Source organism: Hippopotamus amphibius, chromosome 9 (assembly GCF_030028045.1).
Source record: "Hippopotamus amphibius kiboko isolate mHipAmp2 chromosome 9, mHipAmp2.hap2, whole genome shotgun sequence".
Lineage (NCBI taxonomy): Eukaryota > Metazoa > Chordata > Mammalia > Artiodactyla > Hippopotamidae > Hippopotamus > Hippopotamus amphibius.
Window position 1 is genome coordinate 66,160,035 of NC_080194.1, and position 26,407 is coordinate 66,186,441.

At 36.8% G+C, this 26,407-nt stretch overlaps 1 protein-coding gene across 4 annotated transcripts in view; it reads left to right on the plus strand.

Annotated features, from left to right (window-relative positions):
* The window catches only part of DLG2 (discs large MAGUK scaffold protein 2), a 1,973,535-nt gene that overhangs the window by 1,303,065 nt on the left and 644,063 nt on the right, over nucleotides 1-26,407 (plus strand). The gene's annotated exons all lie outside the window — the stretch shown is intronic.

Here is a 26,407-nt window from a genome sequence, read left to right on the forward strand (position 1 = left end):
AGCTAGCGGGAAGCAACTGCCTAACACAGGGAGATCAACTCGATGATTGCTGATGATCTAGAGGAGTGGGATGGGGAGGGTGTGAGGGATGCTCTGGAGGGAGGCTCAAGAGGGAGGGGATATGGGGATATATGTATAAATATAGCTGATTCGCTTTGCTGTACAACGGAAATTGGCACAACAGTGTAAAGATATTATACTCCAGTAAAGACTGAAAAAATAAAAAAAGAGGAAAAAGCAAAAGTTGGGAGGAATTATGGTTACCATTTTTCAGAACTGCTCTAGCATGGTGGGTACTTTTCCTGCCTCCAGGAAAACATTTACTTTTCATTTTTATCAATCTATAAAGGATACTCAGGGAGAAAAAAAGAAGTCTTACTTTAAAGAGATATTTGGTTTAATGTTTATAAAGTGGTTTGGTTACTTACAAATAAACAAAAGGAAAAAGGAAAAAAAAAAAAGACAGAGGTATCTTTTATTCCTTGTGATGACAAGGAATAAAATCCATACAAGTACACTGCCTCTGAATCTTTATAAACCCCTTGATTTCAAAGAAAATTGACAAACCACCCTCAAGAGTCCTTTAAAACCAAATGCATGCTCTGAAAATGGGAACTGCATTTTATCTGTCTTCTTTTGTAAGCCTAGATACCTGAAAAAGTATTATAAAGATAATGAGTATAGTAGAAATGTACCAGCTCTGTTTTTACCAGTTTTTACTGAGAAAGAATGCTATCATTTTATCACATTGTTTCAGTTAAAACATCGATACCTTAAGATACATGTATCTGTGTATGTACATATAGACACACACATATATAATTTTATATGGGTATATGCATATATACATATATAAAAATATATATGTGTATATCTCCAAGGATAGATTTTGCAGATCTTTAAACATCAGTGTCAAGTGAAGTAAATGCCTATAGCACTCACCATATTTCTCTCTAATTACAAGGATAAAAGCAAGTTGAAATAAACAACTGAGTGGTACTTAATTATTTTCAGAAAGATATTTCTCAATAATTACTATTCATACTTACAGCTTTGCCACTAGCAGGTGACTTTAGTTTCCGTTCACTTCAGCTTATTTCTGCTTCAAAAATAATTTTCTAGCCTTAATGCAGTTCAGCATAAAAACTGCTATTTTAATGAAGCTGATGATGTTGGCAAATTGATTACATAAATATACTGTTTAAAATTCCATTCTCTATCATTTTCATTTTATTTGGAGCTTGTAACTCCAACTGGGTATCTAGGTACAAATAGCATCCTTAGACAGCATATGTTCACTTACCTAGTATACGTACAACTTTGTGAGCCCCTGAAGCAGGTTTTAAGAACCCCTAGGATTGCTCCCAACCTGGAAGGTTTGGATCTGACAAAGTTCAATTTAACATACATTTATTGAATATCTACTGTGCACCAGATACTCTGCTAGGCACTGTGTATAGAAAGATGAATAAGAAATGATTCCTGCCCTTGGGGAGCTAGAAGTCCAATGGAATAGGAAAATATATAGACAATTGCAGTATAGTATAATTATAATAAGTGCTGTGAAGATGACAAGATGAAGATACAAATAATAGTGGAGGATTGTTACGTCCATGTTCATGAGAGGTATTAGTCTGTACTTTTCTTATAATGCCTTTGTCTGGTTTCCTGGTTACGTCATATGTGTATTCAGATTGTCTTTTTCTTCTTTTGTGAGTTTTGGCAGATTGCCTTTCAAGGAAATGGTTCCTTTCATTTAGGTTATGAAAGTTGGGGGCATAGAGTTTTTCATAATATTCCTCTATTATCCTTTCAGTGTCCATGGGATCTGTATTGATATCCCTTCTTTCCTTTCTGATATTAGTAATTTGTATCACCTCTCTTTTTTTTTTTTTTAATTTAGCCTGGCTAGAGGTTCATTGATTTTATTGATCTTTTCAAGAAATTATTTTTTGCTTCTGTTGATTTTCTCTGTTGACTTCCTTTATTCAATTTCATTGATTTTTGCTGGGTTTCTTTTTTTCTTTTTGCTTGCTTTGAATTTAATTTACTCTAGTTTTCTAAGGTGGAAGCTTAGATTATTGATTTTAGATCATTTTTCTTTTTTTATATGTATTCAGTGCTATAGAGTTCCCTCTAAGCACTGTCTTTAATGCATCCCACTAATTTTGTTAAGTTGTATTTTCATTTTCAGTTAGGTCCAAATATTTAAAATTATTCTTGAGACTTTTTCTTTGTTCTCTGCATTATTTAGAAGTGTGTTGTTTAATGTCCAAGTGTTTTAGAATTTTTCCAATTATCCTTCTGGTTTTGATTTCTAGTTTAATTCCATTGTGGTCTGAGAGCAGACATTGTATGATTTCTATTTTTTTGTTGTTGTTGTTCTTGTTAAGATATGATATATGGCCTAGAAAGTGGTCTTAGTCCATGTGAGCTTGAGAAGAATGTGTGATCTGCTATTGTCATGTGAAGTAGTTTACAGATGTTAATTGTATCCAGTTGATTAATGGTGCTGTTGAGTTCAACTATGTCCTTGCTGATTTTCTGCCTGCTGAATGGTGCATTTCTGAGATTGAGGGGTGTGAAGGTCTCCAACTGTAATAGTGAATTCATTTGTTTCTCCTTGAATTCTTATTTTTTGCCTCACTGTTGCTAGGGGCATACACAATAAAGATTGTTAGGACTTCTTGGTGTACTGACTTCTTCATAATTATATAATGCACCTCATTATCCCTAATAACTTTCCTTGTTCTAAAGACTTTATGAAATTAATATAGCTACTCTCAGTTTCCTGTGATTAGTGTTAGCATGGTATATTTTATCCATCTCTTTACTTTATATACATATATATATTTAAAGTGAGTCTAATGTAGAAAATATGTAATTGTGTCTTGTTTTTTTGATCCACTCTGATAGTCTCTGTATTTTAATTGTTGTATTTAGATCATTGACATTTACAGGGATTGTTTATATAGTTAGATTAATATCCACCACCTTTCCAGGTTTCTATTTGTTACCCTTGTTATTTGTTTCTATTTTTCCCCACACTTTTCATGCCTGTTTTGGTTTTAATGGAGCATTTCATATAATTACATGTTCTCTCATTTCTTAGCATATTGATTGTACTAATCCTTTTACTTTTTTTGGAGATTGTCCTAGAGTTTACTCTATACATTTGCTAATTCATTCTACTTTCAAATAATATGATGCTGCTTCATAGGTGGTACAAGTACCTAATAATAACAAAATATTCCTAATTACTCCTTACCATCCCTTGTATTATTTCTATCATTCATTCCATGCATATATAAATATATATACATATATATACACACATAAAAACACATAATTGAATATACTGTTGATGTTACTATTTTGAACAAACTGTCATCTGTTAGGTCAATTAAGAATAAGAAAAATAAAGTGGGTTTTCTTATTTGTTTCTTTGTTTTACTTATTTATTATCTGATGCTCTCTCTTTCTTTATGTAGATCCATTTTTCTGACCTATATCATTTACCTTCATTCTGAAGAACTGCTTTCAACATTTCTTATAAAGCAGGTCCGGCAATACCTTTCCTCAGTTTTTCTTTTTTGTCTGAGACACTCTTTATTTCTCTTTCACTTTTGAAGCATAATTCTGCAGAGTATGGAATTCTGGGTTGCTGTTTTTTTTTTGTTTCCTCTCTCTCTCTCTCAACATTTAAAATATTTTATTCCGTTCTCTTCCTGTTTGCATTGTTTCTGAGGAGTAGTCAAATATAATTCTTATTTTTGTTCTTCTATAAGTAAGGTGTTTTTTCCTCTGGCTTCTTTCAAAATTTTTTTCTTTATCTTTGATTTTCTGAAGTTTGTATATGATAAGCCTAGGTGTTTCTGTTATTCTCAGAACTTCCGAGATCTGTGGTTTGATGTCTGACATTAATTTGGAAAAACTTCCCAGTCGTTATTGCTTTTAATATTGTTTTTGTTCCTTTCCCTGTTTCTTCTCCTTCTGGTATTACATATATGCTACATCTTTTATAGGTGCCCCACAGTTTTTGTATATTCTGGTTGTGTTTTTTTATTTTTTCCAGTCTTTTTTCTCTTTACTTTTCAGCTTTGTAAGTTTCTATTATCATATTTTCAAACTTAGAGATTCTTTCCTCAGCCATGCCCTGACTACTAATAAGCCCACCAAAAATATTCTTCATTTCTGTTACAGGGGGCTTTTTTATCTCTAGCATTTCTTTTTGGACATTTCCAAGAATTTTCATCTCTCTACTTATCTTATTCACCTGGTCTTGTATATTGTCTACTTTGTCCATTAAACCTTTTAGAATATCAGTTATTTTTTTAAAAAACTCCTCTTCTGATAATTCTGACATTCATGCCATATCTGACTCTGGCTGATACTTGCCCAGTCTCTTCAAACTGTGTGTTTTGCCTTTTATTATGCTCTGTAATTTTTTGTTGAAAGCATGTGATGTTCTGGGTAAGAGGAACTGCAATAAATAGAGCTTTGGTAATGTAGTGGTAAGGTAGCAGAGAAAGGGGTAGTGTTCTACACTCTTATGACTTGGTTTCAGGCTTTTTGTGAGCTTGTGCCTCTGGACTGTGAATGTCAACAGTGCTTTTCAGTTTTTCACCCTTTCAGATGGTACTGAATGGCTAGAGGGTGCTGAAGTTGTTATTTCCTTTCCCTGGGTAGGGTAGGCTCTGATAAAACCCTGGCAGGTCAGCCTCTAGTAAAATAGTTTCTCCTGAGGGTAGAAATATGTATAAATTCAGTTTACAAATCTGCTTGAGATTTTATTTTATAATAGACCCTATTATGACTCCCCTGCATATGTGCAAAGCCTCACATTCATCCAAGGATATGTAGATGGCTAGGACCTTCTCCAGGCTCTACGGAGTCTATGAGTGACCTTGCACATGCACTCAGTCTTCCAGTCTGGCAGGGATCATTTGGAGCTATCAAGGCCTGCCATGATTCATTCAAGAGATTTTCCTGTTATATTTCTAGCTAGCCTGGACAGTCTGTAGCTTTCACCAACTAGTATTGCTAACTTAAGTTACAGCAATGTTTACTTTTTCTAATATTTGCCACCGAAATCACTCATTTTTAACAACATTCCTGATTATGAGGCTTTCCCACATGCTTCTCCAAATGAAGTTGGTCCCCTGTTGCAGCAACACTTCTAGTTTTCATAGCTTTTCCTGCCCTGGTAGAACTGTTGCACCCACAGAATCTGGGAGAGGGGATGTGTAAGAGCAGTCCCAGGCCTAGAACACCAAATTTCCACTGTTGTTAACTGAGCTTCTTGAATCGAAGTTGTTCAGTTTTCTATATGCCTTTAATCAGTTTCCAGAGTCTAGAAATGGCTATTTTTGGCAATTCTGTTTTAAAGTTGTTCTTTGCGGAGAGGATTTTCTGAGCACCTTACTCCACCATTCTGTAATAATAATGGATAGTATAGTAACAATAACACTTAGCATGTCCCAGGCTATTGTTCCAAGTATTTTACTTACTCTTTTCATTTGTACTAATTCACTAATTCAGTCAGTCTTCATATCCCTATGGGATTATGAACTCTCTTTTACAGATGAAGAAACTGCGGCAGATATCTCACAGCTAGAAACTGGCAGAGTCAAACTCAGGCAATCTGGCTCTCGAATATAAGTAACCTTACAATTTCCATATTTTATCAACCAGAGTATCTAGAGTATGTACTCTTGAGCACTGTGCTATACTTCTTACTTAATTTAAAACTCCTGACAACCTTATTGAAGTACACATAAATAATATCTGATTTTACTGAGGAGGAACTGAGGCCATGTAACTTCTTTAAAGTCACAAAGCAAGTAAGTGACCAATTTAGGATTACCATCCATGTGTGATTGAATCCAAAGCCAGAACCTGATAGCCAACACATCATACAATCAGGGCAAAAGATCTACACAAGTACCCTGTAAACACAGAGAAATAACATTAGCACAACCTGGCCTTTGTACAGAAGGACTAGGGAAAGAAAGCCAGGGTTTATGGAAGCATTAGATAGCTGGAAAGGGAGAAGAAGTGTGGAAGCTTTTTTGGAAGCATAAATAGGAGTTATATAAATAGAGAAAACGTGGCAAACAAGATCATCCTGAGGTCATTAAGAAAAATGATAGTGTGGTGAAAATATGATTTCAATTTCCCTTCATGTCTTCTCCCTTCCTACTAACTGCCTTCAATCCTTGGTGCTTCCCTCCTGAGATTTACTGTCTGATTAATCAATATTTGCTTACTATGCTTAAGGTATTTATGGAACTTATTTAATTTAATGTAATTGGGATTTACATTGGTACCCTTTTGAGTATTCCTATTCCAAGAGGATATTTAAAAACAAAACAAAACAGCAGCAATGACTTACGGTTAATCATAATGTACTGTTTAGAGCTTATACTATCAAATTCCCAGTGGGCACTGTACCAGAACACTTAAAAGCCCAAGGGCTGGGAGAGAGGGTCCAGAGATAGAGAAATCTGGTACATCCAATTTGCAGCTCAGAGGTCCCTGTTGTGACTAGCTGTTGTCAGCTGCAACTTGAATGTGCATAACCACTTCTAAACTCCAGGGTCCAGTCTGGGAAGCATTGATGTAAGTGTAGAAACTTGAGCTTTTAAATTTTTCTTTAAAAAATATATTATACTTTTTTTGTCACTGTAGGTTTCTATTTGATTTAAGTTAATTGAATCTCACAGGGGAAAGAGGGGTAACTCAAGTCCTCTGTGGGAATATTGTTCACAACTTAACATATATATGTTAATTTTTATAAAATTTCCTACAAACAATAGACATTAATCTCCACACCTGCCATTCTCCCTCTACCCCTACACATACATGTGCCTACACTGGTTTCTGTTTAGAAGAGTGAATAGGCTGGATTGAAAATATGCCAATGGCAGACCTAGGAAAAACTTTAAAATAATTGTAGTTAATATTTTTGAGGGTTCACTAGGTGCTAAACACTAAACCTTTACAAAATTATATCATTCAGTTCTTATACAACCCAATAAGATAAGTATAATTATCATCTATTTTGTAAATAAGGACACCAAGGCTCAGAGAGGTTAAGTAACTCACCCAAAGTTTTAGAACTACAAGAGTGAGTCAAGAATCATCTGCACTCTGGTTATATTAAAACTTCTGTTGGCCGCACTGTCTTATCAGCTCTTTCCATTCAAGGCTACTGTCTCCCATCACTGCTGTGCAGGTGTGAACATGTTACATCAGTTCATTTGTAACTGTGGTGCAAGGAAAAATGGATGCCCCACTTGTGATTTGCATGAAAGAAGAGCAGCGTGCAGTGATTCATTTTTTGTAGTCTGAGGGCGTGCACATCCACACACTTCTGCCCACATTGTCGACACTGCAAAAACTTCGTTTTGAGGTGTTAAAGCATCCTCCCTATAGTCCTGATCTTGCTCCGTTGGGCTTTCACCTGTTTGGTCCCCTGAAAGCAGCCCTACGAAGATGAAGAGTAACTTCTGGTGAAGAAGTGAAGACAGCGGTGGATTTGTGGCTCACAGCTCAGCCTAAAACATTTTTTAATGGGGGAACATGAAAGCTTGTTGACAGATAGACAAAGTGTATTGAAAAGCAAGGAGATTATGTCAAAAAATGATGTATTTGTCTTTTCTGGAAGTTAATTAAAATAAATTCTACAGCCAGAGTGTAGATAATTTTTGACTCACCCTCGCGGATAGTGAGAGAATCAAGCTATGAACCTGGTCAATCCAGCTCTAGAATTCTGGCTCATAACCACCATGCTAAGTCGTTCTAAACTCTCAGATTGACCCATGCAGAATTGCTATTTTTAAAGTCAAAAACAGTTAAACATCAGCAATTTCATACGAATCAATCAGATGATCACTCACTTTTAGAAAATAACCTGTCTCTGTAGCATAATATAGTGGAATCAGCTCTAGATTCAGAGTCCAGAAAACCTAGATTCACATCAACACTCCAACATTACTAGGTAAGCAGTTTTTAGCAACTTATTTATCATCTCTTAGCTATTTATTCATCTATAAAATTGAGATAGCAACCTTCATAGGATTGTCACGAGGAGCAAATAATAATGTATGTGAAAATAGTATGCTAAATTAATACTGCTGTTAGCATAATTTGAAAAAGATTACAGATAAACAACTTGAAACCTTACAATCTCCATATTTTATCAGCTGGCTAAGTGGCTAGGGACAGAAACAGCATTAATATTTAGCTACCTGTCATGATCCTAGGGGACTTCAAGAAAGGTAAAATAACATAAAGAAGCAGAATGCTCTCCCTTAGCATCTGATCCAGAAGGATTGACCTCACCTTTTTTTTTTTAATTTATTTTATTGAAGTATAGTTGATTTATTTATTTATTTTTAACATACAATAAACTGCATATATTAACAGTGTACCATTTGGTATCCCAATCTCCCAATTCATACCCCCCAACCCTCCCCGCTTTCCCCACTTGGTCTCCATATGTTTGTTCTCTACATCTGTGTCTCTATTTCTGCCTTGCAAACCAGTTGATTTGTACCATTTTTCTATAGTCCACATATATGTGTTAATATACGATATTTGTTTTTATCTTTCTGACTCACTTCACTCTGTATGACAGTCTCTAGGTCCATCCATGTCTCTACAAATGTCATTGCTTTTTACACCTGAGTAATAGTCCATTGCATATGTGTACCACATCTTTTTTATCCATTCATCTGTTGATGGACATTTAGGTTGCTTCCATATCCTGGCTATTGTAAATACTGCCACAATGAACATTGGAGTGCATGTGTCTTTTGGAATTACTGTGTTCTCTGGGTATATGCCCAGGTGTGGGATTGCTGGGTCATATGGTAGTTCTATTTTTAGTTTTGCAAGGAACCTCCATACTGTTCTCCATAGTGTCTGTATCAATTTACATTCCCAACCAGCAGTGCAAGAGCATTCCCTTTTCTCCACACCCTCTCCAGCATTTACTGTTTGTCGATTTTCTGATGATGCCCATTCTAACTGGTGTGAGGTGATACCTCATTGTAGTTTTGATTTGCATTTCTCTAAAAATTAGTGATGTGGAGCAGCTTTTCATGTGCCTCTTGGCCATCCGTATATCTTCTTTGGAGAAATGCCTATTTAGGTCTTCTGCCCATTTTTGGATTGGGTTGTTTGTTTTTTTGATATTGAGCTGGATGAACTGTTTATATATTTTGGAGATTAATCCTTTGTCTGTTGATTTATTTGCAAATATTTTCTCCAATTCTGAGAGTTGTCTTTTTGTCTTGCTTATAGTTTCCTTTGCCATGCAGAAGCTTTGAAGTTTCATTTGGTCCCACTTATTTGTTTTTGTTTTTATTTCCATTACTCTGGGGGTGGATCAAAAAACATCTTGCTGTGATTTACGTCGAAGAGTGTTCTTCCTATGTTTTCCTCTAGGAGTTTTATAGTGTCTGGCCTTACATTTAGGTCTTTTATCCATTTGGAGTTTATTTTTATGTACGGTGTTAAGGAGTGTTCTAATTTCATTCTTTTACACGTAGCTGTCCAGTTTTCCCAGCACCACTTATTGAAGAGGCTGCCTTTTCTCCATTGTATATCCTTGGCTCCTTTGTCATAGATGAGTTGACCATAGTTTATCTCTGGGCTTTCTGGCCTGTTGCATTGATCTATATTTCTGTTTTTGTGCCAGTACCACACTGTCTTCATCACGGTAGCCTTGTAGTATAGCCTGAAGTCAGGAAGCCTGATTCCACCAACTCCATCTTTCCTTCTCAAGATCGCTTTGGCTATTCGGGGTCTTTTGCATTCCCATACAAATTGTAAAATTTCTTGTTCTAGTTCTATGTAAAGTGCCGTTGGCAATTTGATAGGGATTGCATTGAATCTGTAAATTGCTTTGGGTAGGATAGTCATTTTCACAATGTTGATTCTTCCAATCCAAGAACATGGTATGTCCCTCCATCTGTTTGTGTCTTCTTTGATTTCTTTCATTAGTGTCTCATAATTTTCTGAGTACAGGTCTTTTACCTCCTTGGTTAGGTTTCTTCCTAGGTATTTTATTCTTTTTGTTGCAATGGTGAATGGGACAGTTTCCTTCATTTCTCTTTCTGATCTTTCATTGTTAGTGTATAGAAATGCAAGAGATTTCTGTGTCTTACTTTTGTATCCTGCAAATTTACCAAATGCATTGATTAGTTCAAGCAGTTTTCTGATGGCATCTTTAGGATCTTTTAAGTATAGTATCATGTCATCTGCAAACAGTGACAGTTTTACTTCTTTTCCAATTTGGATTCCTTTTATTTCTTTTTCTTCTCTGCTGGCTGTGGCAAGGACTTCCAAAACTATGTTGACTAGTAGTGGCGAGAGTGGACAGTCTTGTCTTGTTCCTGATCTTAGAGGGAATGCTTCCAGTTTTTCACCATTGAGAATGATGTTTGCTGTGGGTTTGTCATATATGGGCTTTATTATGTTGAGGTAGGTTTCCTCTATGCCCACCTTCTGGAGAGTTTTTATCATCAATGGGTGTTGAATTTTGTCAAAAGCTTTTTCTGCATCTATTGAGATAATCATGTGGTTTTTATCCTTCAATTTGTTAATATGGTGTATCACATTGATTGATTTGCATGTATTGAAGAATCCTTGCATTCCAGGAATAAACCCCACTTGATCATGGCATATGATCCTTTTAATGTGTTGTTGGATTCTGTTGGCTAGTATTTTGTTGAGGATTTTTGCATCTAAATTCATCAGTGATATTGGTCTCTAATTTTCTTTTTTTGTAGTATCTTTTTCTGGTTTTGATATCAGGGTGATGGTGGCCTCATAAAATGAGTTTGGGAGTATTCCTTCCTCTGCAATGTTTTGGAAGAGTTTGAGAATGATGGGTGTTAGCTAGTCTCCAAATGTTTGATAAAATTCACCTGTGAATCCATCTGGTCCTGGACTTTTATTTGTTGGGAGATTTTTAATCACAGTTTCAATTTCATTACTTGTGATTGGTCTGTTCATATTTTCTGTGTCTTCCTGATTCAGTCTTGGGAGGTTATACCTTTCTAAGAATCTGTCCATTTCATCCAGCTTGTCCATTTTATTGGCATGTAGTTGCTGGTAGTAGTCTCTTATGGTGCTTTTTATTTCTGCAGTGTCTGTTGTAACTTCTCCTGTTTCATTTCTAATTTTATTGATTTGAGTCCTCTCCTTTTTCTTGATGAGTCTTGCTAGAGGTTCATCAATTTTATTTTTCTTCTCAAAGAACCAGCTTTTAGTTTTATTGATTTTTGCTATTGTTTTCTTTGTTTCTATTTCATTTGTTTCTGCTCTGATCTTTATGATTTCTCTCCATCTACTAACTTGCAGTTTTGTTTGCTCTTCTCTCTGTAGTTTCTTTAGGTGTAAGGTTAGATTGGTGATTTGGGATGTTTCTTGTTTCTTGCAGTAGGATTGTATCACTATAAACTTCCCTCTTAGAACTGCCTTTGCTGCATCCCATAGATTTTGGATCATTGTGTTTTCATTGTCATTTGTCTCTAGGTATTTTTTGATTTCCTCTTTGATTTCTTCAGTGATCTCTTGGTTGTTTAGTAGCATGTTGTTTAGCCTCCATGTGTTTGTGTTTTTTACAGTTTTTTTTCCTGTGCTTGATTTCTAATCTCATAGCATTGTGGTCAGAAGAGATGCTTGATATGATTTCAATTTTCTTAAATTTACCAAGGCTTGATTTATGACCCAAAATGTGATCTATCCTGGAGAATGTCCCATGTGCACTTGAGAAGAATGTGTAATCTGCTATTTTTGGTTGTAATGTCCTATAGATATCTATTAAATCCAGCTGATTTAGTGTGTCACTTAAAGCTTGTGTTTCCTTATTAATTTTCTGTCTGGATGATTTGTCCACTAGTGTAAGTAGGGTGTTAAAGTCCCCCACTATGATTGTGTTACTGTTGATTTCCTCTTTCATAGTTGTTATCATTTGCCTTATGTATTGAGGTGCTCCTATATTGGGTGCATATATAATTGTTATCTCTTCTTCTTGGATTGATCCTTCGATCTTTATGTAGTGTCCTTTCTTTTCTCTTGTAACGTTTTTTATTTTAAAGGCTATTTTATCTGATATGAGTATCGCTACTCCAGCTTTCTTTTGATTTCCATTTGCATGGAATATCTTTTTCCATCCCCTCACTTTCAGTCTGTATGTGTGCCTAGGTCTGAAGTGGGTCTCTTGGAGACAGCATATATATGGGTCTTATTTTTGTATCCATTCAGCCAGTCTGTGTCTTTTGGTTGGTGCATTTAGTCCATTTACATTCAAAGTAATTATTGATATGTATGTTCCTATTACCATTTTCTTAATTGTTTGTTTATGTTTTTGTAGGTCCTTTTCTTCTCTTATGTTTCCCACTTAGAGAAGTTCCTTTAGCATTTGTTGTAGGGCTGGTTTGGTGGTGCTGAATTCTCTTAGCTGTTGCTGATCTGTAAAGCTTTTGATTTCTCCATCGAATCTGAATGAGATCCTTGCTGGGTAGAGTATTCTTGGCTGTAGGTTCTTCCCTTTCATCACTTTAAATATATCATGCCACTCCCTTCTGGCCTGCAGAGTTTCTGCTGAGAAATCAGCTGTTAACCTTATGGGAGATCCCTTGTATGTTATTTGTCATTTTTCCCTTGTTGCTTTTAATAACTTTTCTCTGTCTTTAATTTTTGTCAATTTGACTACTATATGTCTTGGCGTGTTTCTCTGTGGGTTTATCCTGCCTGGGACTGTCTGTGCTTCCTGGACTTGGGTAGCTATTTCCTTTCCCATGTTAGGCAATTTTTCAACTATAATCCCTTCCAGTATTTTCTCAGGTCCTTTCTCTCCCTCTTCTCCTTCTAGGGCCTCTATAATGCAAATGTTGTTGCATTTAACATTGTCCCAGAGGTCTCTTAAGCTTCTTCAGTTCTTTTCATTCTTTTTTCTTTATTCTTTTCTGCATCAGTGATTATCACCATTCTGTCTTCCAGGTCACTTATTTGCCCTTCTGCCTCAGTTAATCTGCTATTGGTTCCTTCTAGTGTATTTTTCATTTCCGTTATTGTGTTGCATATCTCTGTTTGTTCTTTAATTTTTCTAGGTCTTTGGTAAACTTTTCTTGCAACTTTTCATTCTTTGCATCCAGTCTATTTTCAAAGTCCTGCATCATCTTCATCATCATTATTCTGAATTCTTTTTCTGGAAGGGTGCCTATCTCCTCTTCATTTAGTTGTTTTTCTGGCATTTTATCTTGTCCCTTCATCTGGTACAAAGTCTTTTGCCTTTTCATTTTCTCTGTCTCTCTGTGCTTTCAGTTCCACAAGATGAAATACTGCTGATACTGCTTGATTCTTCTGTCTGCCCTCTTGTGGAGGAAGCTATCTAGGAGGCTCGTGGGTGCTTCCTGATGGGAGGAACTGATGGTGGGTTGGACTTAGTGGGCAGAGCTCAGTGAAATTTTAATCTGTTTGTCTGCCAGTGGGTGGGGCTGTGTTCCCACCTTGCTGGTTGTTTGGCCTGAGGCTACTCAGCACTGAAGCTTACAGGCTCTTTGGTGGGACTAATGGCCGACTCTGGGAGGGTTCACACCAATGAACTCTCCCCAGAACCCCTGTTACCAGTGCCCCTGTCTCCTTGGTGAGCCACAGCTGCCCCCCACCTCTGCAGGCAACCCTCCAACACCAGCAGGTAGGTCTGATTCAGTCTCCTATGGGGTCACTGCTCCTTCCCCCTGGGTCCTGGTGAGCACACTTTTTTCTGTGCCCTCCAAGAGTGGGGTCTCTATTTCCCCCAGTCCTGTGGAGGTCCTGCAATGAAATCCCACTGGCTTTCAAATTCTGATTCTCTGGGGATTCCTCCTCCCATTGCTGGACCCCCAGGTTAGGAAGCCTGACATGGGGCTCAGAGCCCTTACTTTAGTGGGTGTCCTTCTGTGGTATAACTGTTCTCCAGCTTGTGAGTCACCCTCCCAGCATTTATGGGATTTGATTTTAACACGACTGCACCCCTCCTGCAGTTTCATTGCGGCTTCTCCTTTGTCTCTGGATGTGGGGTTGGTTTTTTTGGTGAGTTCCAGTGTCTTTATGTCAATGATTGTTCATCAATTAGTTGTAATTCCGGTGCTCTTGCAAGAGGGAGTAAGTGCACGTCCTCCTGCTCCGCCATCTTGATTCTCTAAATCTCACCTTTTTTTACATCAAGCAGGCAAAGCATTTTTCCAAAATTACAGAACTTAAAAAACTTCTTCATGTGATCTTGATGAAAGAGCAGATGAATTAGCAGAGCGATATAGCTCTCTAGGTCTCTTCCAGGGTTGTGAAGATACTGATGTACTTTTAAAATCAGATGAAAAGACATTGTATGAGCTAGCAAAGAAGGTGGGTATAGTCACTCAGTAAATATTTGTTGATTGATGGATTGATGTTGAAGGCTGCTGAAAGGGTGACATGTATTCAGATGAAAAGGGAAACTTGTTAGCAAGTTTTGAAGTAAAATGATTAGAGAGAAATTAAGGCAGTCCACTCCTTTGGAAACTTACAATGGCAAGTAGTATTTTTGAATACAAGGGATTTTAAAAGATTGATGGTAAATAAGAGTCCCTTAACATAAGTTTCAATTGATTTATTTCTTCAATAACTGTATGAAATGGGATGCTATGGGCAAGTCATTATGATGGGTGCCACAAGAGAAAAAAAATCTAAAAGATAGTGCCTCATCTGAACAGTAGGACAGTATATCAGGAAAGATAAAGCACAATATAAGAAACTGGACGATGAGGAAGATCGCAAGTACAGTGAGAGAGGGACTGTGCTATGTATGACCAGGGAGAAAGATTAGTGTTTTAACATTATACTTCCCTTGGTTCAAACACTAGATACTTCCATTCTTTCCTCTCTCCGACAGCCACTCCTTTAATTTTCTTCCACACGTTTGGATTGAGCATATACTTCCCATCACTAAATGATGAGAAGGATGAACAAGATAGTCCTAGTTTCATGTCACTTATGACTATATAATCTTGGAGAAGTAGCTTAACTTAGAAACTTGGTTTTCTCAATAGTAAAATTAACATTAAAATATCTAGCTCTCAGGATTATTGTAATTGTTAGATCAACTTATCACAATGCCTGGCATGTATTAGATACTTTAAAAAAAAAAGCAGTAATTGAAGTAGTAGTCACCGTTGTAGTAGCAGTGGTAGTATCATTATTGTTACACAGATGGAGGGGTGATTTAGGGAATAGAATGATGATTTTCAGAGGATTGATAAAAAAAATCTTTTTTTTTAACTTTTTATTTTTTTATTTTTTACAATAAACTACATATATTTAGAGTGTACAATTTGGTATCCCAGTCTCCCAATTCGTTCCCCCCCCCCAACCCTCCCGCTTTCCCTACTTGGTGTCCATATGTTTGTTCTCTACATCTGTGTCTCTATTTCTGCCTTGCAAACCGGTTGATTTGTACCATTTTTCTATAGTCCACATATATGTGTTAATATACAATATTTGTTTTTCTCTTTCTGACTCACTTCACTCTGTATGACGGTCTCTAGGTCCATCCATGCCTCTAAAAATGTCCCAGTTTCATTGCTTTTTACAGCTAAGTAGTATTCCATTGTGTGTATGTACCACATCTTCTTTATCCATTCATCTGTTGATGGACATTTACGTTGCTTCCATGTCCTGGCTATTGTAAATAGAGCTGTAATGAACATTGGAGTGCATGTGTCTTTTTGAATTATGGTGTTCTCTGGGTGTATGCCCAATAGTGGCATATACCCAAAAAATCTTTTGACTTTATACAAGAGATAGCCTTTGGTTGACAGAAATGGAAGCTTCCCATATCTGTGAAGGTAAGGGTCTGTGTTTTGTTTACTATTATATCCCTAGGACCTAACAGAGTACCTGGAAAATTCTCAGCATTCAAATATATTTTTCTAAATTAATTCATATTTTAATAAGCATAGATTAAATATATTTAGGGTGGAGTATATGACATTAATAAATATTCCAAAGAGAAGAGGTGCTTTATTTAAATTCAGTTACTTGGCTAGAAAATGTTTTTGAAGATATGAAATAGCATCTGTAGCTAGACAGGTAGATTGAGGAGAGCTGGTAGATAGTCTGGAATGTTCTTTTAAGGATAAAGAAAAATTATTTAAAGCTAGTTGTGCAGCAGAATTACACGATGAACATGTTGCTTTTTAGAAAGATAAATCTCAAAGGATATGAAGAATAGATTGATATTGAAAATGATAGAGGCAGAAATATTTTTAGGAAATTACGTTGATGGTCCTAAGAATGTTTAGGTCCTTAAATAGGATGGTGGGTATGGATAACAAATATAAAGGACATATATGAAAAAGAGGATTCCCTTAACAGGTATATAGAGTAGCCTGGAGGAAATGATGGCTATAATTAGGCAAGATGATTAATTCTTTTAGACTTATCGAGACTGGGGTGATACTAGGGTATTTACTTAGAAAACAAAAGTTAGGTGAGATGAAAGCTCAGTTAAAGATTTATAACGATAAGGGCAGACTTTGTGGATGCCCATATCTGGCAAGAGGAAAGGAAATGGATATAAATTCTTTGGATAGATCACCAGCAAGGGTGTCAACCATGTGACAAAAGAAAAGGGGATTTTTAAGTTACACTCCAGATTGTCAAATACTACATGAAAACCAGGGAGGATGAAGGCTGGGAAAAGATCATTGTATGAATACATGTGGATCTTTGTTGATCCTTAAGAGCTCAGCTTTTATGCAGTGGTAGAACCCAAACAAGATTGCAGGGGGTTAAGGAAAGAAATCAAAGAAGAAGGAATGGATGACATTGATGTTCTGCCTCACACCATAGTTGTAATATACCCAAGTGTATGAGAAGATATTCTTGGCTCTCTGCTGACACCATCATTGGATTTGTGAAATCTGATCTGGTGGTTCAACACACACTTTGTTTCTGTTTCTCTAAATCTTTTGGGTATGTGCTTTGAGCTCTTGATTCTCTTGGACACTTTACTTGCAATTGACCAGGTGGTTTGTGTACCAGGGTGTTCAGGTGAGGGAGGGGCCTTGATGGGACAAAAACCTGATGTATCAGGATGCTTCCTTAACTGTTATTTGACTGTGCTCTTTAACACTATTAACTGCTCTCAGAGAGCATGTTCAAACTTATGGAATATTTAAACCCCAAAAATAAAACAGCCTGTATCAGGCTGGAGCCAAATGAAAGCATTCAAACCACTTGTTATTACTAATCCAGCAAATGGTACAAAGTAAGGGAGCAAAGCTGGGAAGAAATGTGCCATTTCCAAACCAGAGGCAAGTCCAGTTCTGAACTTAAGTGACTGTTTTTCCTTCTTTACAGAAGCCTTTAATCAAGACAAGTTTGTATATATAAAATGACTTTCTTTTTATACATGTAAGAACCCTAAGCTATCTTCCTTGATTTCTCTTAACAGAAACACCAGGGAAAATTATCTCAATTTTACAAGTAAAAAGCTACTTAATTTTTTAAAAAAATCTGTGGTTTCCAATTAAATTTTAAAAGATACATAGTAATTAATATTAAGTGTATGATCAATTTTCTAGCCCCAAATTTCTGTGTGTTACAAAGTCTTAATGACAAAGGCAGAGGAAATAACAAAACCAAAAGAAAATTGTTTAAGAATGGGACAGATTACAGGATACTAAATTTTTTTCTACATTTGGTGGAAGCTATGATTTAGCAGTTCACCGAACTCAGAACTTTGTCTAAGATTATAAATTTAACTTGAAATTAGGGTTTACTGGTAAGAACACATTCAGGTGAATAATGATAATAGTGCTCTTACCAAAATTAGGATCTTAACTAAGAATATCAACAGTTATTTCTGTAGTTTGTGTTTATTAAAAATAAGAAATTCTAACTATGATTAGCTTATTATAAAACTGTATATTTATAAACCAGTCTCATTATAATTGAATAGTATTCCTAAAATAACCAGATGCATACCTTGGATTAAAATAGGTGCTCACTAAAGCTTAAACAGAAAATCTTTTGCTTAATAATGTTTAAATAAACAATATTGACACTTATACAAATGTGTATAATACTTAACAAGGATGAATTCTAACAGCTTGTAAGTGGCAGCACTGCTATTGGAATTCAGGTCTTTTGGATTCTAGACTCTGAGCTTTTAATTTCTCTGTGATACTTCCTCTTAATATGAAGAGAGGACACAATTTTAGCCAGTGAAGATAGTCTAGGAGAATGTACATTATTAAAGAACATGGTGGACAGCTTAGTTGTCTGCCACAAACCTCCAGGCTTGGTCTAATGATGCTCTCATCCTGATTAGAGCTTCCATGCTGGTAAATTAACTTTCACTTTTGCAGTACTTGATTGTTTTTCATCCATTCAGCAGAGACATGTAAAGTTTAATGTGATTAAAAAGATGGAAATAATAAACATCAGCCTTCAGTTCTTTCTTTTGGAATGAGGTAGAGCAAAACTCTCCCTTTTTCAAAGAGAAAGAGCTACCTTTTATTTCTACCCAAAGATTTGAGACCTTTAAGAAGAAATAGGGAAGGTGCTGAAGGTGACGTCCTTGAGTGGAGCTAAGGAGAACAGGTGATACTGCCATCTAGTTTGCTCCCTGATTCTTACAGATCAAGGAGAAGGAACATGGCAGAGGTACATGGAGGTTAGGGAGATACTAGCTGGTAGAATTACGGGTTGCTGATTGCAATCTCCGGAATAAAAAATAATAGAAAACTCCTTACTTAAGTTTGGTCAGGTACACCTTGACCAAATTGACAGGCAAAGTAAATATGATTTAAACAGTAGATGAGGAGAAAAGCCCTGATGTGAGGAGGTCTGAGTGACCTCAGAGATCATCTGTCTGCAGGAGAAAATTGAAGCACTATGACCTTCTCAGGGTTACCCAGCATGTTAAACACAGAATCAAGACTAAATACAGGTCTTCTGACTCTAAGGCCAGTGCTCTCTCCAGCAGAGCACTCTGAAGAAGTGGTTCATGCTGTTCCCTTCTGCCTTGATAGGCTCGTCTCTTTCCTACTCATCCTTATGAACATCTGCCCATGAATACATTCAGTCTGTACCATCTCCTCTATGAGGCCTTTTTTTGACAACCTCCAGGTGCAATCACCTATTCCTTTGTTGATGTCATCTCTATAGCTGCTATAATCACAGGCATCTACCACAGCAGTCTTATCGCTTTGTCGCATATTTTCATTCATTCATCACCCTCTGCTAGAGTGAGTTCTTTGAGGGCAGGAGCCATGTCTCATTCATCCCTGTATCCCCAGGGGTTCTCATCAAACCTAGCACATGGTGGGTTCTCAACAAGTGTTAGATTATGTTTTAATTCATGTACTTGGTATTTAAATTAGAAATTACCAATGCATGTATATAAAAATTTCCTGAGATGGAGAGATAAGTTCAGGTCATATTTCATAGGAAAAGACTATGTTATTGGAAGTTCCCTAAAACTTACTTGAAGATGGAGAAGAATTGAATGACAATGCAATTTTTGGAGTTCTCATGTGACCTGGTTCTAAAGATTGTTCTGGAGACATACTATGAACAAGGCGTGGCATTAGAAGCTGCAGGGGTACAAAAAATGAGTAAAATAAAATCTGTATCTTTGGGAAGATGGGGTGTAAGGGATGCAATGAGACCAGCCTTAGGAAAGTGAGTGCCAGTAGCAGAGGAACATGATGGTCAAACTGGGCAAGAGAATATTAAAAAGAAAATACAGAGAGATAGGATTAAGATGGCGGAGTAGGAGGACGTGTGCTCACTCCCTTTTGCAAGAGCACTGGAATTACAACTAACTGCTGAACAATCATCAACAGAAAGACACTGGACTCATCAAAAAAGACACCCCACACCAGAGACAAAGGAGAAGCTGCAATGAGACGGTAGGAGGGGCGCAATCGCATTAAAATCAAATCCCATAAATGCTGGGTGGGTGACTCACAAACTAGAGAACCTTATACTGCAGAAGTCCACCCACTAAAGTGAGGGTTCTGAGCCCCACATCAGGCTTCCCAACCTGGGAGTCCATCATCGAGAGGAGGAATCCCCAGAGAATCAGAATTTGAAAGCCAGCAGGATTTGATTGCAGGACCTCCACAGGACTGGGGGAAATGGAGACTCCACTCTTGGATGGCACACAAAAAAATGTGCTCACCAGGACCCAGGGGGAAGGAGCAGTGACCCCATAGGAGACTGAACCAGACCTGCCTGCTGGTGTTGGAGGGTTGCCTGCTGGTGTTGGAGGGTTGCCTGCAGAGGTGGGGGGCAGCTGTGGCTCACCAAGGAGATGGGGACACTGGCAACAGGGGTTCTGGGGAGTGCTCATTGGTGTGAGCCCTCCCAGAGTCTCCCATTAGCCCCACCAAAGAGCCTGTAGGCACCAGTGCTAGGTAGCCTCAGGCCAAACAACCAACAAGGTGTGAACACAGCCCTGCCCATTAGCAGACAAGCAGATTAAAGTTTCACTGAGCTCCGCCCACCAAATCTGATTAAAGTCTTACTGAGCTCTGCCCACCCAGCCCTACCCACCATCAGTCCCTCCTGTCAGGAAGCATGCACAAGCCTCCTGGATAGCTTCCTCTGCAAGAGGGGAGACAGCAGTATCAAGCAGTATCAGCAGTATCTTGTCTTGTGGAACTGAAAACCACAGCCACAGAAAGACAGAGAAAATGAAAAAGCAGAGGACTTTGTACCAGATGAAGGGATAGGATAAAACCCCAGAAAAACAGCTAAATGAAGAGGAGATAGGCACCCTTCCAGAAAAAGAATTCAGAATAATGATGGTGAAGATGATCCAGGACTTTGAAAATAGACTGGATGCAAAGATCAAAAAGTTTACCAAAGACCTAGAAAAATTAAAGAGCAAACAAACAGAGATATGCAACACAATAACGGAAATGAAAAATACACTAGAAGGAACTAATAGCAGATTAACTGAGGCAGAAGGGTGAATAAGTGACCTGGAAGACAGAATGGTGATAATCACTGATGTAGAAAACAATAAGGAAAAAAGAATGAAAAGAACTGAAGACAGCTTAAGAGACCTCTGGGACAATGTTAAACGCACCAACATTCGCACAATAGGGGTCCCAGAAGGAGACGAGAGAGAGAAAGGACCTGAGAAAACACTGGAAGAGATTATAGTTGAAAACTTCCCTAACATGGGAAAGGAAATAGCTACCCAAGTCCAGGAAGCACAAACAGTCCCAGGCAGGATAAACCCACAGAGAAACACACCAAGACATATAGTAGTCAAATTGACAAAAATTAAAGACAGAGAAAAGTTATTAAAAGCAACAAGGGAAAAATGACAAATAACATACAAGGGATCTCCCATAAGGTTAACAGCTGATTTCTCAGCAGAAACTCTGCAGGCCAGAAGGGAGTGGCATGATATATTTAAAGTGATGAAAGAGAGGAATCTACAACCAAGAATACTCTACCGAGCAGGGATCTCATTCAGATTCGATGGAGAAATCAAAAGCTTTATAGACAAACAACAGCTAAGAGAATTCAGCACCACCAAACCAGCCCTACAACAAATGCTAAAGGAACTTCTCTAAGTGGGAAACATAAGAGAAGAAAAGGACCTACAAAAACATAAACAAACAATTAAGAAAATGGTAATAGGAACATACATATCGATAATTACTTTGAATGTAAATGGACTAAATGCACCAACCAAAAGACACAGACTGGCTGAATGGATACAAAAACAAGACCCATATATATGCTGTCTCCAAGAGACCCACTTCAGGCCTAGGCACACATACAGACTGAAAGTGAGGGGATGGAAAAAGATATTCCATGCAAATGGAAATCAAAAGAAAGCTGCAGTAGCAATACTCATATCAGATAAAATAGACTTTAAAATAAAAAATGTTACAAGAGACAAGGAAGGACATTACATAAAGATCAAGGGATCAATCCAAGAAGAGGAGATAACAATCATAAATATATACATACCCAATATAGGAGCACCTCAATACATAAGGCAAATGCTAACAACTATGAAAGAGGAAATGCAAGGCAGAAACAGAGACACAGGTGTAGAGAACAAACACATGGACTCCAAGTGGGGAAAGCGGGGAGGACTGGGGTGGGGGATGAATTGGGAGATTGGGATACCAAATTGTACACTCTAAATATATGCTGTTTATTGTCTGTTATCTGTATCTTAATAAAAGTTCTTAAAAAAAAAAAAAAGGAACATATAAGAGCGAGTGGACAGGAGATTTGGAGAAAGTCCAGTTGAGATAATACTCTGAGTGAAAGACACACTGACCTGATTAGGGAGAGAAAGCCAAGATGATTCCTCTGCATAAGGGAGTACATCTTAGATGATTTCAGGAAAGAAGTGTTTGTGTTAAAAAATAATAAATTGAAAAAAAAATTCTTAGTGGGTTTTGTGGAAGAAAGATTTGTTTGCTTCTTAAGTGATATTTTATTTTTTTGGAGAAATTAGCAAACATTCAACATTTGATCAAATAAATCTTGTGGTCCTTGCAAGTTGGTAATCCAGAAGTCATTAGAATAGCTCTCACTATTGAATGCCTACTATGTTCCAGGCAGTTAAGATGTGTAATCTCATTTATTCTTCCCAACAATTTCATGAAGAGAATTATGTGCTATTATAGCTCAACTTACTATTTATTTTTAAGACAGTTATCACAGATATCTTTAAATACTGTTCATGTTCATCACTCAGCTTTACATGCTAAAACCATAAGATTCAGAGATGTCTTATTTACTATATTATAATCACTTATAAAGGGCAGAATTAGTACATTATCTGTCACATTCTGTACTACTAAGAAATCAAGTATATACATAGAACAAATAGTAAATAGATCTGTACAGATCTTGCATGTGGCAACAGTGGGGCTGTGGCTCCAGTCCACGTCTATATTTTGTATATTGGATATAACACTTCTGTGAGGTTTTAATGTGTTTGTGTTTGTTACCTCTCTAAGGACTGTATTTTTCTTGAGAATAGGGATCATATCTGAAAATCTGTATTTTCTCAGTGCCTGTCATATTACTTGGCTCATCACACATGCTCAATACTTGTTCACTGGGTGCAATTGTGTTTAGTCCTGAGAAGCCAACACTTTGATATTTGTGTTTCAGCACATTTTTTAATCTGTGATATGGGAATGTATAAAAATTGATTCATCTTACACTTTAGTATGCTGTTAGTTTTAATGAAATTACAAATGTGGAAAAGAACAAAAAAAAATCAAAGGAATCATTACTTAAGATTCCAATTAAAGAGCATTAAAACATGGACTAGTTCACATGTGTTATTCATGAAAAACCTCTTTTCAGGAGATAAAAATAGATCTCAAATCAAATTATATTATCACCCAGGCAGGTGGTTACTATAGCACTGAAGAGGGAAAAAAAAAAAAGCAGTGAAATTAACTAAAGACTGTCAGAGAAAAAAAAATATGTAAAGTATTCAAAGTTTATGAAATTAGAACTTTAAATACCAAGCTTGAATTTCAGTAGGTTATGCTCTTGTCTTAACTTCCATGTGAGGCCAGGAAGGCTACATGCCCAGAACAGTGCAAGACGATGTGTGGCATCGATTTGATTTTCTAGCCACTGTGGAAACCTACCAGCTGTCACTCCATAACCATGAGGTTCAGAAAAATCAAGTATCTGAAGAAAAACATATTTCAAACTGCGAAATTCCATCTATTTTAGTAACCTTCCATGTCTAAAAAACTGCCAATCCTCTCACTTTTTCGGGTGGAGAGGAGACTGTCAGTGATGGTCAGAGCCAGGTCTGGACTAATGGGAACCCTCTCCATGCAGCTATACAGGCTCCAAACTATCAGGAGCAGAAAACATCACCAGGGTACTTGAATATCACAGGAAGCATCACTGGTGTTTTTCAGGCAGAATGGTTTGTGAATTAAAAGGCATATATTGTCAAACCAACTGGGAGTAGAGTGAGACCACAAAGGCAAGTTCAGACATTAGATGGCCTGTAAACCCCCCAGAAGATGGTGAGAGCCATTCACAGCAGTTTTTCTTGGTTTTTCTGAGTAAGAATACACAAAATTATGGCTAGGAGGGAATTCTGTTCAAACCTTTTGGCTCTTTACCGCTTAGTAAGAAACCACTCTTCTAAGCAAATATGAATAAATATTTAAAGACTGTTGAATTGGTATACTCCTCTGAGAAGTTACTAAGTTTTCAAAAATGTCACAGCCCCCTCTTTATATACTTCTGTTTAAAATGGAAGTATTCTTAGTTCTTTCTATTTCATTCTTTCCCTCAAAATCTTTACAAAGTGATGCTGCAGGATGTCTTGTCTTAGGGGTCCTTAGGCAGAACATAGATCATGCTCTCCTCGTGATGAAACAATAAACACTAGAACCTCTTAAATGTCTTTCCTAAATTCTCACTCTGGCTCTTATTATTCCATGTTTTAAATGTTCCTCAATTAAAGGTTGAAATATTGCCTCACATATGCTAAAATCTTTTCACTTCTTTATAATTTCACTAAATCCTATTGTAGTTATGGAATATTTTCTTTGAAAGATAAGGTTACATCCCAACCTGGATGTCATCTTCCCTTCTTATAAAGAGATGCTGGATACTACTGAATTAGGCAAATGACATTACTTTCTTGGGTTGAAAACTAAAGACCCATGGAGTAAAAGTAAGCCAGTAATAGTTCATCCAGCTGGCTGGGGAACTTCTGAATACAAATTAGGATGTGTATAAATAATGCTTCTAGGATCTAAAAGTCAGCATGTATGATCATACAAATGTTAAGCAAAGATTTCGGTAGACCCCAACTATGCAATGTGTGTCACTAAAATATTCTTGTCTTTTAAGCACTTCCTAAGAGGATTTTCAACTCTGATATTTATTATCAGAGGCTTGTTTTCTTCTCTTTGAAGTTGTTTTTTCGCCACAGTTTGCAGCACTTTAATAACGTGAAGGGCTCCACTCTAGAGAAGCATTGAAGCAAAGAAAATCTTCATGGAGCCATACTGAGAGAATTAAAACACATCACATTAACTCAGCCTTCCCTTTCTGCCTTCCCCCTGTCAATTAAAAAAAGTTATGAAAAAAGAAAGAATTAATATGGAAACACACATACAGGGGAGTTTGAGTTTTGTTTTGTACTTTTACGTGTGAAGAAAAGCAACAAAAAATGTCTGTAAAGCTGCTAAAGCTTAGTTCTAACATCATCAAGTTCTCTGAGTCATTAAGTTGCTGAAGTCCAGAAAATCAAATTTGGTTTAGGGCTGTTTGATAATGTAGTAACACAGTAAAATGTGATTCACCAATTAGCTCATGTAATTAGAAAATCAAAAACATTCTCTAAGTGGCTGGTAGACACATGTAAGTAACATCTATTGTCATTCTTTATATTTGCTGATTATAGTTATAATTATGCCTTCAATTAATGATACTATATACAAAGTCCTTATGGAAGAGAACTCACAAGTGTCTATGTTTATGAATCAGATAAATAATTTAATTACTTAGTTCAGTCATTCATTCATTCATTTTCTTTTTCCTTCATTATTTCTTTTTTGCCAGGCTCTGTTAGTTAATGGGGGTATCTGGTCCTTGCCTCCATAGAGCTCTCAATATGCAAGAATTATATTTAAGTTCTTCTAAAGAAGGAACAGTAAACTGAAGTTAGAACATTACAAAGATTATGGCTTTTTAGATGAAAATTAGTTTGTCAGCTGATTTCTAAATGTTAATGATGTTGCCGAGACATATATAAGAAAAAAGATATCATCAATTCAAGAATTTTCTTGCTCAGAGGTTTTGCCTGGCTGAGAAGGACTTTGTGATAGATAAAAATGGGAATTGAATATTTGTTAGATTATTTTAAAGTAGCTCTTCCTATATTCTGTATTCATGTCTGGTGAAATCCAAGGCATATGTTATATGTTGCCTGGCTATATTTAAAATGTGTTTCTCTCTGTAAGTTCAAATAAATGTAAGGGTTGGTTGGATGGTTAAAATGGTTTCTCACTAAGAATTTCAAACATGTCCTGGTTTGTTCTTTTCTCATTGCTGCTGAAGTCATGGTTACATGGCCCAGGGCTTCCCCACAAATATAACAAGAGGATAATGGGGATAAATTACTTGAGCTGGACCCAATAAAGAAAAGGCATTTCTTATCTGACATGGTCATCCTTAATGCTGTTTTTCAGCTAAAAATGTCACGTGGTTGTGCAGCCCTTACCACTGATTTTTTAAGGTCATATTTTAGTGTCTATTCATAGAAATTTTTTAAAATATTAGGAAATTTTTTCCCTTGCAACTGTAACATTGCCTCTAGGTGGTTTATTCT